The sequence below is a fragment of the Somniosus microcephalus genome, chromosome 22, assembly GCF_052327205.1.
Source record: "Somniosus microcephalus isolate GS21.2 chromosome 22, FLI_Smic_1.0, whole genome shotgun sequence".
Classification (NCBI taxonomy): Eukaryota; Metazoa; Chordata; class Chondrichthyes; order Squaliformes; family Somniosidae; genus Somniosus; species Somniosus microcephalus.
This window is the reverse complement of record NC_141008.1, coordinates 5,371,384-5,382,489: the sequence shown is the minus strand read 5'-3', so window position 1 is coordinate 5,382,489 and position 11,106 is coordinate 5,371,384. Positions and strand designations below refer to the sequence as shown.

The 11,106-nt window shown below is 49.0% G+C and overlaps 1 protein-coding gene across 1 annotated transcript in view; it reads right to left on the bottom strand.

Moving 5' to 3' along the window:
• Nucleotides 1-3,377: 3,377 nt before the first annotated feature.
• The window catches only part of LOC147102006 (protein phosphatase PTC7 homolog), a 143,590-nt gene continuing 135,861 nt past the window's right edge, over nucleotides 3,378-11,106 (bottom strand). Inside the window, exon 7 of the mRNA XM_085964136.1 lies at nucleotides 3,378-8,015. The gene's annotated coding sequence lies outside the window, so the exon portion shown is untranslated. The remainder of the gene's footprint in view (nucleotides 8,016-11,106) is intronic.

The following is an 11,106-nucleotide window of genomic DNA, read 5'->3' as shown; positions in this document are numbered from 1 at the left end:
CATAGGCAGAAAGATGGTTGATGTCCTGCAGGCAGACTATAGGGAGCTAGGAGATTAAAAAGCAGGACCTCAAAAAGTAGTAATCGCCGGATTACCCCCGGTGCCATGTGCTAGTGAGTACAGGAATAGGAGGATAGAACAGATGAATACGTGGCTGGAGAGATGGTGCAGGAGGGAGGGCTTTAGATTCCTGAGTCAAGTATGGACTGGGGTCAAGCAAGGCTGTGTCATCGCACCAACGCTCTTCTCGGTCTTCCTGGCTGCAATGCTCCATCTTGCCCTCAGTAAGCACCCTGCTGGAGTGGAGCTAATCTACAGAACAAACGGGAAACTGTTCAACCTCCGTCACCTCCAGTCCAGATCCAAGGTCGTCCCATCCTCTGTCGTCGAATTACAGTATGCAGTCGACGCTTGCGTCTGCGCACACTCTGAGGCCGAACGCCAAACCATTGTCAACACCTTCACCAAAGCGTACGAGAGCGTGGGTCTTACACTAAACATCCGTAAGACAAAGGTCCTCTACCAACCTGCCCCCGCCACACAGTACTGCCCCCCGATTATCAAAATCCACAACAAGGCCTTGGACAACGTGGACCACTTTCCATACCTCGGGAGTCTACCGTCAATAAAGGCAGACGTCGATGACAAACTCCGACACCGCCTTCAGTGTGCCAGTGCAGCCTTCGGTCGCCTGAGGAAGAGAGTGTTTGAAGACCAGGACCTCAAACCCAGCACTAAGCTCATGGTCTACAGAGCAGCAGTGATACCCGCCCTGCTGTATGCCTCAGAGACATGGACCATGTACAGCAGGCACCTCAAAGCACTGGAGAGGTACCACCAACGCTGCCTCCGCAAGATCCTGCAAATCCATTGGCAGGATAGGCGCACCAACGTCAGTGTTCTCGCTCAGGCCAATGTCCCCAGCATCGAAGCTTTGACCACGCGCAATCAGCTCCGATGGAAGGGCCACATTGTCCGCATGCCCGATACGAGACTCCCAAAACAAGCGCTCTACTCGGAGCTCCGGCACGGCAAGAGAGCCCCAGGTGGGCAGAGGAAACGCTTCAAGGACACCCTCAAAGCCTCCTTGAAAAAGTGCAACATCCCCACCGACACCTGGGAATCCCTGGCCCAAGACCGCACAAAGTGGAGGAGAAGCATCTGGGAAGGCGCCGAGCACCTCGAGACTCTTTGCCGGGAGCAAGCGGAAGGAGCGCACATCAACCCAAGCACCGCACCCACCCGCCCCTTCAACCACCGTCTGCCCCACCTGTGACAGAGACTGTAGGTCCCGCATTGGACTCATCAGTCACCTGAGAACTCATTTTTAGTGTGGAAGCAAGTCATCCTCAGTTCCGAGGGACTGCCTAAGAAGAAGAAGATTGGGACCATTTCTGGGAGAGGTGGGACCCGTACAAGCCGGACGGGTTACACCTCAACAGAGCCGGGACCAATATTCTCGCGGGGAGGTTTGCTAGTGCTGTTGGGGAGGGTTTAAACTAGCTTGACAGTGGTGTTCCCCAAGGGTCAGTGCTGGGGTCACTGCTTTTTTTTGATATATATAAACGACCTGGATATTGGAATACAAAGTAGAATTTCTAAATTTGACGATGACACCAAACTTGGGGGTGTGGCAGTGAGGATGATACCAATTGACAGCAACGGGACATAGAAAGGCTAGCAGAATGGGCAGATGGAATTTAATAGAGAAGTGGCAATTTAATAGGCAGCACGGTGGCATAGTGGTTAGCACTGTTGCCTCACAGCACCAGGGACCCGGGTTCAAATCCGGGCGACTGTCTGTGTGGAGTTTGCACATTCTCCCCGTGTTTGCGTGGGTTTCCTCCGGGTGCTCCGGTTTCCTCCCACAGTCCAAAGATGTGCGGGTTAGGTTGATTGGCTATGATAAATTGACCCTTAGTGTTAGGGGGATTAAATACGTGGGGTTACGGGGATAGGGTGGGATATGTGTTGGTGTAGGGGTTACGGGGATTGGGTGGGATATGTGTCGGTGCAGGCTCGATGGGCCGAAATGGCCTCTATCTGCACTGTGGGGTTTCTGTGATTTCTGTGAAGTGTGAGGTGCTGCATTTTGGCAGAAGGAGCAGGGAGAGGCAATATACACTTAATGGCACAGTTTTAAAGAGTGTGCAGGGACGGAGGGACCTGGGAGTTAATGTGCATAGGTCCCTGAAGGTGGCAGGACATATTGAGAGTGTGGTTAACAAAGCATATGGGACCTTGGGCTTCATAAATAGAGGTATTGAGTACAAAAGTAGACAAGTTATGCTGAACCTTTATAAAGCGCTGGTTAGGCCACAACTGGAGAATTGCGTCCAGTTCTGGTCACCACACTTTAGGAAGGATGTGAAGGCCCTTGAGAGGGTGCAGAGGAGATTTACCAGAACGGTTCTGGGGATGGGGGATCTTAGCTACAAGGGCAGGTTGGAGAAGCTGGATTTATTTTTATTAGAGCAAAGTAGGTTTAGGGGTGATTTGATAGAGGCGTACAAGATTGACAGGTTTGGATAGGCTAGACTGTGAAAGGCTGCTCCCACTAGTTGATGGTACAAGGACTAGGGGACACAGATTTAAGGTTTTGGGCAAGAGATACAGGGGGGATGTGAGGACAAACTTTTTACGCAGCAAGTGGTGAGGACCTGGAACTCGCTGCCGACAGAAGTGGTGGAAGCCGAGACACTCAATGTTTTCAAGGGGAGACTGGATAGGCATTTGAGGGAAATAAACTTGCAGGGCTACGGGGATAGAGCGGGGAATGGGACTGACTGGATTGCGCTACAGAGAGCCGGCACGGACTCGATGGACCGAATGGCCTCCTTCTGTGCTGTATGACTGACTCCTAGAATAACAAACCTGGTTTGTGCCAATTTCGCTGATCTTAGCCAGGGTATCAGTGCGGGTGGCTGAAAATTACATCCAAGTACCCTGATCTAGAAAATGGGCAAAAAAAATCAGCCAGGTGCCCAGTCGATGATATTCATTGTCCAGGCCTTCACATTAACATGAGGAAGAGGGTGAGCTATGGAACTCTAATCCAGCATGACAGTTCCTTCAGGAGAGAATGCGAGTGGGAAATGGAAAGACAGAAAGAACTTATCTATATAGTGCCTCTCCGGATGTCCCAAAGCGTTTTACAGCCAAGGCGGGGGTATGAGCCACTCACTGAGCCCAGGGAACACCATGTGTTTCTAGGGTTATATCTATACACAATATATACTCCTGTTTGTTTAAAGGTACTACAATAAGCACAGACTCAAAGGCAGTGTCATTTCATCAAGTAACCTTAAGATTAAATTGCATTCACCATCAGACCAGTTGTGACTACTGTAATTTGGAAATAAGCAAAACAGACAAAGTTTAAATAAATAAAGATTATAATTATTTCACAGATTTTACAGTTCATTCATAACTTATGAATTGTCAAACTTCAACAACAACTTCAACAAACCTAAATTTTAAAAATAATTTTGGATACAAAGAAAAGTTAATGGTTTGATTTCCATATCACAGAGAGACAGAGAGAGAGGCAGACACAGACAAAAATACATTCAAATTATTTCCATTAGTCAGTACGCATCCCAAATATAGCTGCACCTTGGCAAATGGGTGCTTTTTACCACTGCTGGAGCTTTTCAGAGTTTGGTTTGGTTGCAGCTGTGAAAATGGGACACAGTAACATAACGATCTCAATGTGGGATTCATTCTCTAAACTAAGATGGGACACAGTAACCTAACGATCTCAGTGCGGGATTCATTCTCCAAACTAAGATGGGACACAGTAACCTAACGATCTTACAGTGGGATTAATTTGGAGAAAAGTTTCAATAAAATTTTTAATGCAATTTTGAAATAGTTGCCCTTCACATCAACAGAGCAGTTTGCAGCTTCACAGCAACACTGCACAGGTTACGTAGGGTCTGCTTTCAGCATCACAAGCACCTTTTTAAGTATTAACTTCTATAAAGATTACCCATCAGGGAGGTGTTTAGGTTTTTGATTGATCTGAAATATTTGCTCCTTGATCTGGAGTGATGCAGCCCGGATCACTCAAATCAGGCCATCTGTGACCCTAGAAGGACATGAGCTTGATGTTTATGCAAGTTTTTTTTTAAAAAGCATCCCGGCCTTAAAAAGGTATCGAGTTACAGATTGCAAAATCATTTACCCAAAGAACTCAAGAGCTGGAACTGGTTCTGACCAATTGTATAGTGTCTAGAGACCCAGTGTGAAGTGGGTCTTGAAATCTGTGCCATCAGAAGCCCCCCTGAACTTAAGAAAGCAAACAGAATATTGATTCCCAGGCTTCAATTCAGTTATTTTTGAGTGGGGTGCGGGGGTAAGGAATAGGAAAGTGCAAAAGAAAAGAAAATGAGAATCAAGTGATTGGTCCCAAAACCAGGTGGCTTTTATGGGTGATATCTGAAAGATCGACAGCAAACATACAAGTACTTAAACTATAATGTCACTTTTAAAAAACATTAATCTCCAAGGTAGGAGCAATTTGCTTCTTGATAGTTACGTTAATGAATTCTAATTAAGGCCACCTTATAGGAGTTAGGTCACAGGTCAGCCACGATTTCATTGGATAGGTGAAACAGGCTCGAGGGGCTGAATGGCCTGCCCCTGTTCCTGTGTTAGATTATTAAACAGGCTCAAGGGGCTGAATGGCCTCCCCCTGTTCCTGTGTTAGATTAGAAACAGGCTCGAGGGGCTGAATGGCCTCCCCCTGTTCCTGTGTTAGATTAGAAACAGGCTCGAGGGGCTGAATGGCCTGCCCCTGTTCCTGTGTTAGATTATTAAACAGGCTTGAGGGGCTGAATGGACTTCCGTGTGTTAGATTATTAAACAGGCTCGAGGGGCTGAATGGACTTCCCCGTGTTAGATTATTAAACAGGCTCGAGGGGCTGAATGGACTTCCCCGTGTTAGATTATTAAACAGGCTCGAGGGGCTGAATGGCCTCTCCCTGTTCATGTGTTAGATTAGAAACAGGCTCGAGGGGCTGAATGGCCTCTCCCTGTTCATGTGTTAGATTATTAAACAGGCTCGAGGGGCTGAATGGACTCTCCCTGTTCATGTGTTAGATTAGAAACAGGCTCGAGGGGCTGAATGGCCTCTCCCTGTTCATGTGTTAGATTATTAAACAGGCTCGAGGGGCTGAATGGCCTCCCCCTGTTCCTGTGTTAGATTATTAAACAGGCTCGAGGGGCTGAATGGCCTCCCCCTGTTCATGTGTTCCACCGATGTCTTAGAAACAAGAGTTCAACTTTTGGACAGAGAATAGCCAAAGTTAAATACTCAATGATGTCTTTTGTGGAACTGTCACAAATGAGTTACAAGTTGTATTGCAACACAATGGATATATTTCGGACACCAATACAAAATACAATAAACTTCCTTTAACATAAAACCAAAAACGTTGATACACAGTTTTGCCAGCTTCTGTAATTGGAGATTGGAGAGCGAGAGCCCCTTAAAGTGTCAGCTTGAGTCAATTGGTAGTGCTCATCTCCGATAGAAGGTTGTGGGTACAAGCCCCATTCTAGGGCTTGGATACATAACCTAGACCAACTCTTCAGGGCAGTACTGTCTTTCAAATAAGATGAAAAATCATTCTGTTTTGGGTGGATGCAAAAGATCTCGTGGTACTATTTAGGATCAGTGTTCTCCTGGTTTCCCGGCTAATAGGCACCTGCAGCCACCACCAAAAACAGATTAACTGGTCACTGCTGCATTTTCCATCAGTGGGTCCTTATTGTACCAAAATGCTGCTGCGTTAATAGGGCTGAACAAAAGAAAGGGCGGGGAAAGAGATCAAGTGGAAGTATCCAGAATTTAAGGGGTTAAGTGGCCAGCAAACAGGGTTCTGAACAGGTGTAAAGAGGTGAAAATGGTGAATGGTATTTAAAGGTCTCAGGCTTGTAAAGAAAGATCACAAAACTCATGGAAAATGCTCAGGAAACAGATGGCCATTTTAACCCTCTCCGACAGGAAGTCGACACTCAAAATCCTTTCATCGGTTACACCTGCCTCCTTGTGTTGTGCTCAAGTCTGAATCGCGGATCTGATCTTTGGTTGTCCTACCACTGGCAATGGTTTACATTACCTGGTCGATTCCTTTCATCGTTTTGAACAGCAGCAGCAAATCCCCCCTCATCCATACCCTAGGAAGAGGCTCTGTGTTCATGTTTGAGGAAAGGTCTACATCTGAAACACTAACCGGTCTTTTCATTGCACAGATGCTGACTATTACCAGCATTTTATTTCAGATTCCCAGTGTTTAGTTTTACTTCTAAACTTCCATTAGCCGTTGGGACTTTCTGGCAGGGGCCAGTCATTGTTATTCCAACACCTGTCCCGGTCCTGCCCCCTCATCAAACTGCACTGAACAATATCAGAGAATGAATGGAGGATCACGGCAATTTCTGGCAGACACTTCAAACAGAAATCTCTAATGGGAAGCTGACCTTTACTGTCTCTTAAAGAAGCCTACAAATCATTCAAGGCAAACCGCAGCAATGACAAACAGCTATAGGCCAAAGCTACATCCAGATGAAAATAGTGCCCTTACTAAACTGGAGAATACAAAATATCAGACTCAACTTATAAGTCAATCCAAAGGCCACAGTTGCTTCAAACTGAATCAGGAGGGAGAGAACGAGATAGACAGAGAGCGAGACAAAGAGAGAGTGAGAGAGAGAGAGAGAGAATGAAGAGGGGCCGCATGTAAGTCGAAGTACAAGGTAATGAGAAAGCAAAAAGAGTAAGAAGTGAGAAGAAAGGATCATTTTGGGGTATATTTGGATGATTTGAGGGTATATTTGGTTGCGATGTTATTTCTTGCTTTAATATGAATCCAAATGCACCATAGATCAGGGAAACTTTTTCCAGCAAAGTTTTGTAACTTGCTGTATTTCCTTGTTCAGTTCTGACAATTATCTTTCTTTAATTTTCATGTATTTTACAGACTATTTTCTAGTCGTCAGATTGCGGTGTTGCTCAGTTTCTTGCCAGTTCTTCTCGTCTGCAAAATTACCGGAACAACAAAAGGATGAGGTTCTTGTGTTCTAAAAGTAACCCGTGTACGGCTATAGACATTGATCAGAGTAGTTACCTTCTATATATGGAGTCCGAGGGTTTGAGGTTGGTATCTGGACAGGTGGCACTGTCCTTTGCACGTGTATCTAATTCACCGGCAACTGGCCATTATTATATGCAAATGAAGCAATAAAATATTTCCTGTCCCTTGGGTGGACTTTTCAATGAAAACCCCTGTGAAGGTCATTCAATTGAAAAGCTCGCTTCTACAACTCCGCTGAATCAGGTGCACTCTTGAAATATCTCCACCTTTTAAAATGCACCAGATACCAAAACGAATGGGATTCATTCTGCTCTCTGGTTTACTGTTGCAGTTTGTCTAGTTCCTTTAAAATAAAATGTGTTTTTCTCTCCCCCACGTCCCATCGAACACCAGGGTTCACTGCCTAACGAACAAGCATTCCAGCTAGTAGCTCGACCAATACAGTAAATGTTTTGCAATGTCAGCTGGAACTTAATAGTGTAACTTGTTGATCTCTGACTTCCTGCAGGGAATTAGGGTTGAACAAGCAGAGCTACAATGCTGTCTGTGCCCTGCACTCACTGTCACCATGGCTTCCCAGCTGGAATTATCGGCAAGAGGCATTACCCCATTAGTTTTCCTTTTTTAAATAAAAAAAAGCCTTACTGTTAAATTCTGTGGCAACTGACAGTGGAAACCCTAGCATGCTGGCTGAGCTCAGTAAACCCGAGTTAGTGGGCCATGTAGAGCAGGCTGAGCTCAGTAAACCCGAGTTAGTGGGCCATGTGGAGCGGGCTGAGCTCAGTAAACCCGAGTTAGTGGGCCATGTGGAGCAGGCTGGGCTCAGATAACAGGAGTTAGTGGGCCATGTGGAGCAGGCTGGGCTCAGATAACAGGAGTTAGTGGGCCATGTAGAGCAGGCTGAGCTCAGTAAACCTGAGTTAGTGGGCCACGTGGAGCAGGCCGGGCTCAGTAAACCCTGATGCGCTATCAATTACTCATAAAAGACTGAGAGTTAAGAGAGTAACTAAAGGCTTTTATTAACAAAAGAATGAAGGTCTGCCTCGAGTGGTCGACCGGTCCAGAATACAAAGGGCTGGGGAGCAGTCACCTTTATACTAGGACTTGTGGGAGGAGTCAGCCGAGGCATGTCCAGGCATGTACACAGTGGAATACAAACAGTGGTTTACCACATTCACCCCTTGTTTAAAATTGAGTCCGGCGGGGTCAAGTGTATTAAAAGTTAGTGTATTGGAGTCTCTCCGGAGGTCTTGTCTGCCGCTGTGATCGGCGTGGCGACGGCAGGGGTAGTGGAGCTTCCGGCGTCGAGTCCTGCGTAGGCTGTGGCACAGGCGTGTCGTCCTCGTAGATGTCGAGCGGGTCGCGGGGCCCAGGCCTGCCGTCTGCTGGGGCTGGATATCAGATCGTGGGGGGGGGGGGGTGGTAGTGAGTAGTGGGTTACTGTGGCCCCCGAGGGTGCAAGGTCTCTTATGGAGACTGTGTCCTCCCGCCCGTCCGGGTATGCAATGTAAGCATACTGGGGGTTGGCGTGGAGGAGGTCGACCCTCTCGACCAGGGGGTCCGTTTTATGGGTCCTCACGTGTCTTCTCAGTAGGACCGGCCCTGGGGACGTCAGCCATGGCGGTAGCGATGTCCCCGATGTGGACTTCCTTGGGAAGGCAAACATTTTCTCATGAGGGGTGGCGTTAGTGGCAGTGCAGAGCAGTGACCGAATAGAGTGGAGCGCATCGGGGAGCACATCCTGCCAGCAGGAGGTTGGAAGGCCCCTAGACTTTAAGGCTAGCAGGGCGGCCTTCCAAACTGTCGCATTTTCTCTTTCCACCTGTCCGTTCCCCCGGGGGTTGTAACTGGTGGTCCTGCTTGTGGCAATACCCCTAGTTAGCAGGTACTGACGGAGTTCGTCGCTCATAAACGATGAGCCCCGGTCGCTATGGATATAGCTGGGGAAACCGAACAGGGTGAAGAGGTCGTTCAGACATTTAATGACCGTGGCACTGGTCATGTCCGGGCAGGGGATGGCGAACGGGAAACGGGAGTACTCATCAATAATATTGAGGAAGTACACATTACGGTCGGAGGAGGGGAGAGGCCCTTTAAAATCAACGCTCAGGCGCTCGAAGGGGCGAGTGGCTTTTATCAGGTGGGCCCTGTCTGGTCTATAAAAGTGCGGTTTGCACTCAGCGCAGACTTGGCAGTTCCTGGTCATGGTCCTGACCTCCTCAATAGAGTAAGGCAGGTTGCGGGCCTTGATGAAGTGGAAGAACCTGGTGACCCCCGGGTGGCAGAGGTCATTGTGGAGGGCCCGCAGTCTATCGATCTGCGCACTGGCGCAGGTGCCACGCGATAGCGCATCCGGGGGTTCATTGAGCTTCCCGGGCCGGTACAAGATCTCGTAATTGTAGGTGGAAAGTTCGATTCTCCACCTCAAGATCTTGTCATTTTTGATTTTGCCCCTCTGCTTGTTGTTAAACATGAAAGCAACTGAACGCTGGTCAGTGAGCAGGGTAAATCGTTTTCCGGCCAGGTAGTGCCTCCAATGACGCACAGCCTCCACAATCGCCTGGGCCTCCTTCTCAACAGCGGAGTGTCTGGTCTCCGGGCCTTGGAGGGTTCGTGAAAAGAAGGCCACGGGTCTCCCCGCCTGATTGAGGGTAGCGGCCAGGGCAAAGTCGGACGCGTCGCTTTCCACCTGGAAGGGGATGGATTCGTCCACTGCGTGCATGGTGGCTTTGGCAATGTCCTCCTTGATACGGTGGAAGGCTAAGCGGGCCTCTGCCGTCAAGGGAAAAGAGGTGGACTTGATCAGCGGACGGGCCTTGTCCGCATAGTAGGGGACCCACTGGGCGTAATAGGAGAAAAACCCTAGGCACCTCTTCAGGGCCTTGAGGCAGTGGGAGTTCCATAAGGGGACGCATCCGGTCGGGGTCGGGGCCGATGACTCCGTGTTCCACAACACAGCCAAGGATGGCGAGGCGGTTTGTGCGGAATATGCACTTCTCCTTGTTATATGTCAGGTTCAGGAGTTGGGCGGTGCGGAGGAATTTTTCGAGGTTTGCGTCATGGTCCTGCAAGTCACGGCCGCAGATGGTCACATTGTCCAGATATGGGAAAGTGGCCTGCAACGCATTTTGATCTACCATCCGGTCCATCTCCCTTTGGAAGACGCCAAAGGGAACCCTAAGGAAGTGATAGAGGCGGCCGTTTGCCTCAAAGGCAGTATACTGGCGGTCCTCAGGGCGGATAGGGAGCTGGTGGTACGCTGATTTCAGGTCAATGGTCGAGAAGACGCGGTACTGCGCGATCTGGTTGACCATATCAGCTATGCGGGGGAGTGGGTAGGCGTCCAGCACGGTGTAGCGATTTATTGTCTGGCTGTAGTCGATGACCAGACGCTGCTTCTCGCCGGTCTTAACGACCACAACCTGGGCTCGCCAGGGGCTGATGCTGCCCTCAATAATCCCTTCCTTCAGGAGCCGCTCCACTTCGGTTTTAATGAAAACCCTGTCCCCGGCACTGTATCGCCTGCTCTTTGTGGCGATGGGCTTACAGTCGGGTGAGGTTAGCAAACAGTGGGGGGGGGGGGGGGGGGGGGGTGACTCTGAGTGTGGAGAGGTTGCACCTGGTGCGCGGCGGGCAATTTGGAAGCTGCTGGCTGCGGACTGTGAGTGGGGGTAGGGGTCCACCGTACGCCATCGTAACACTTTTAAGGTGGCACTGAAAATCTAACCTCAGCAGGACGGCAGCGCAGAGGTCAGGCAGGACCAGAAGTTTAAAATGATCGTACACAGTCCCGTCTACTACGAGTGTCACCACGCAGTAGCCGCCGATGTCCGCCGACTGGGACTCGGAGGCCATAGAAATCCGCTGGTGCGCAGGCAGGACTGGGAGAGAGCAACGCCGCACCGTGTCGGGGTGGATGAAGCTCTCCGTGCTCCCAGAGTCAAAAAGGCAGATTGTATCGTGACCATTTACCTTAATGTCCATTGTGGAACTGGCCAGCTGGTGC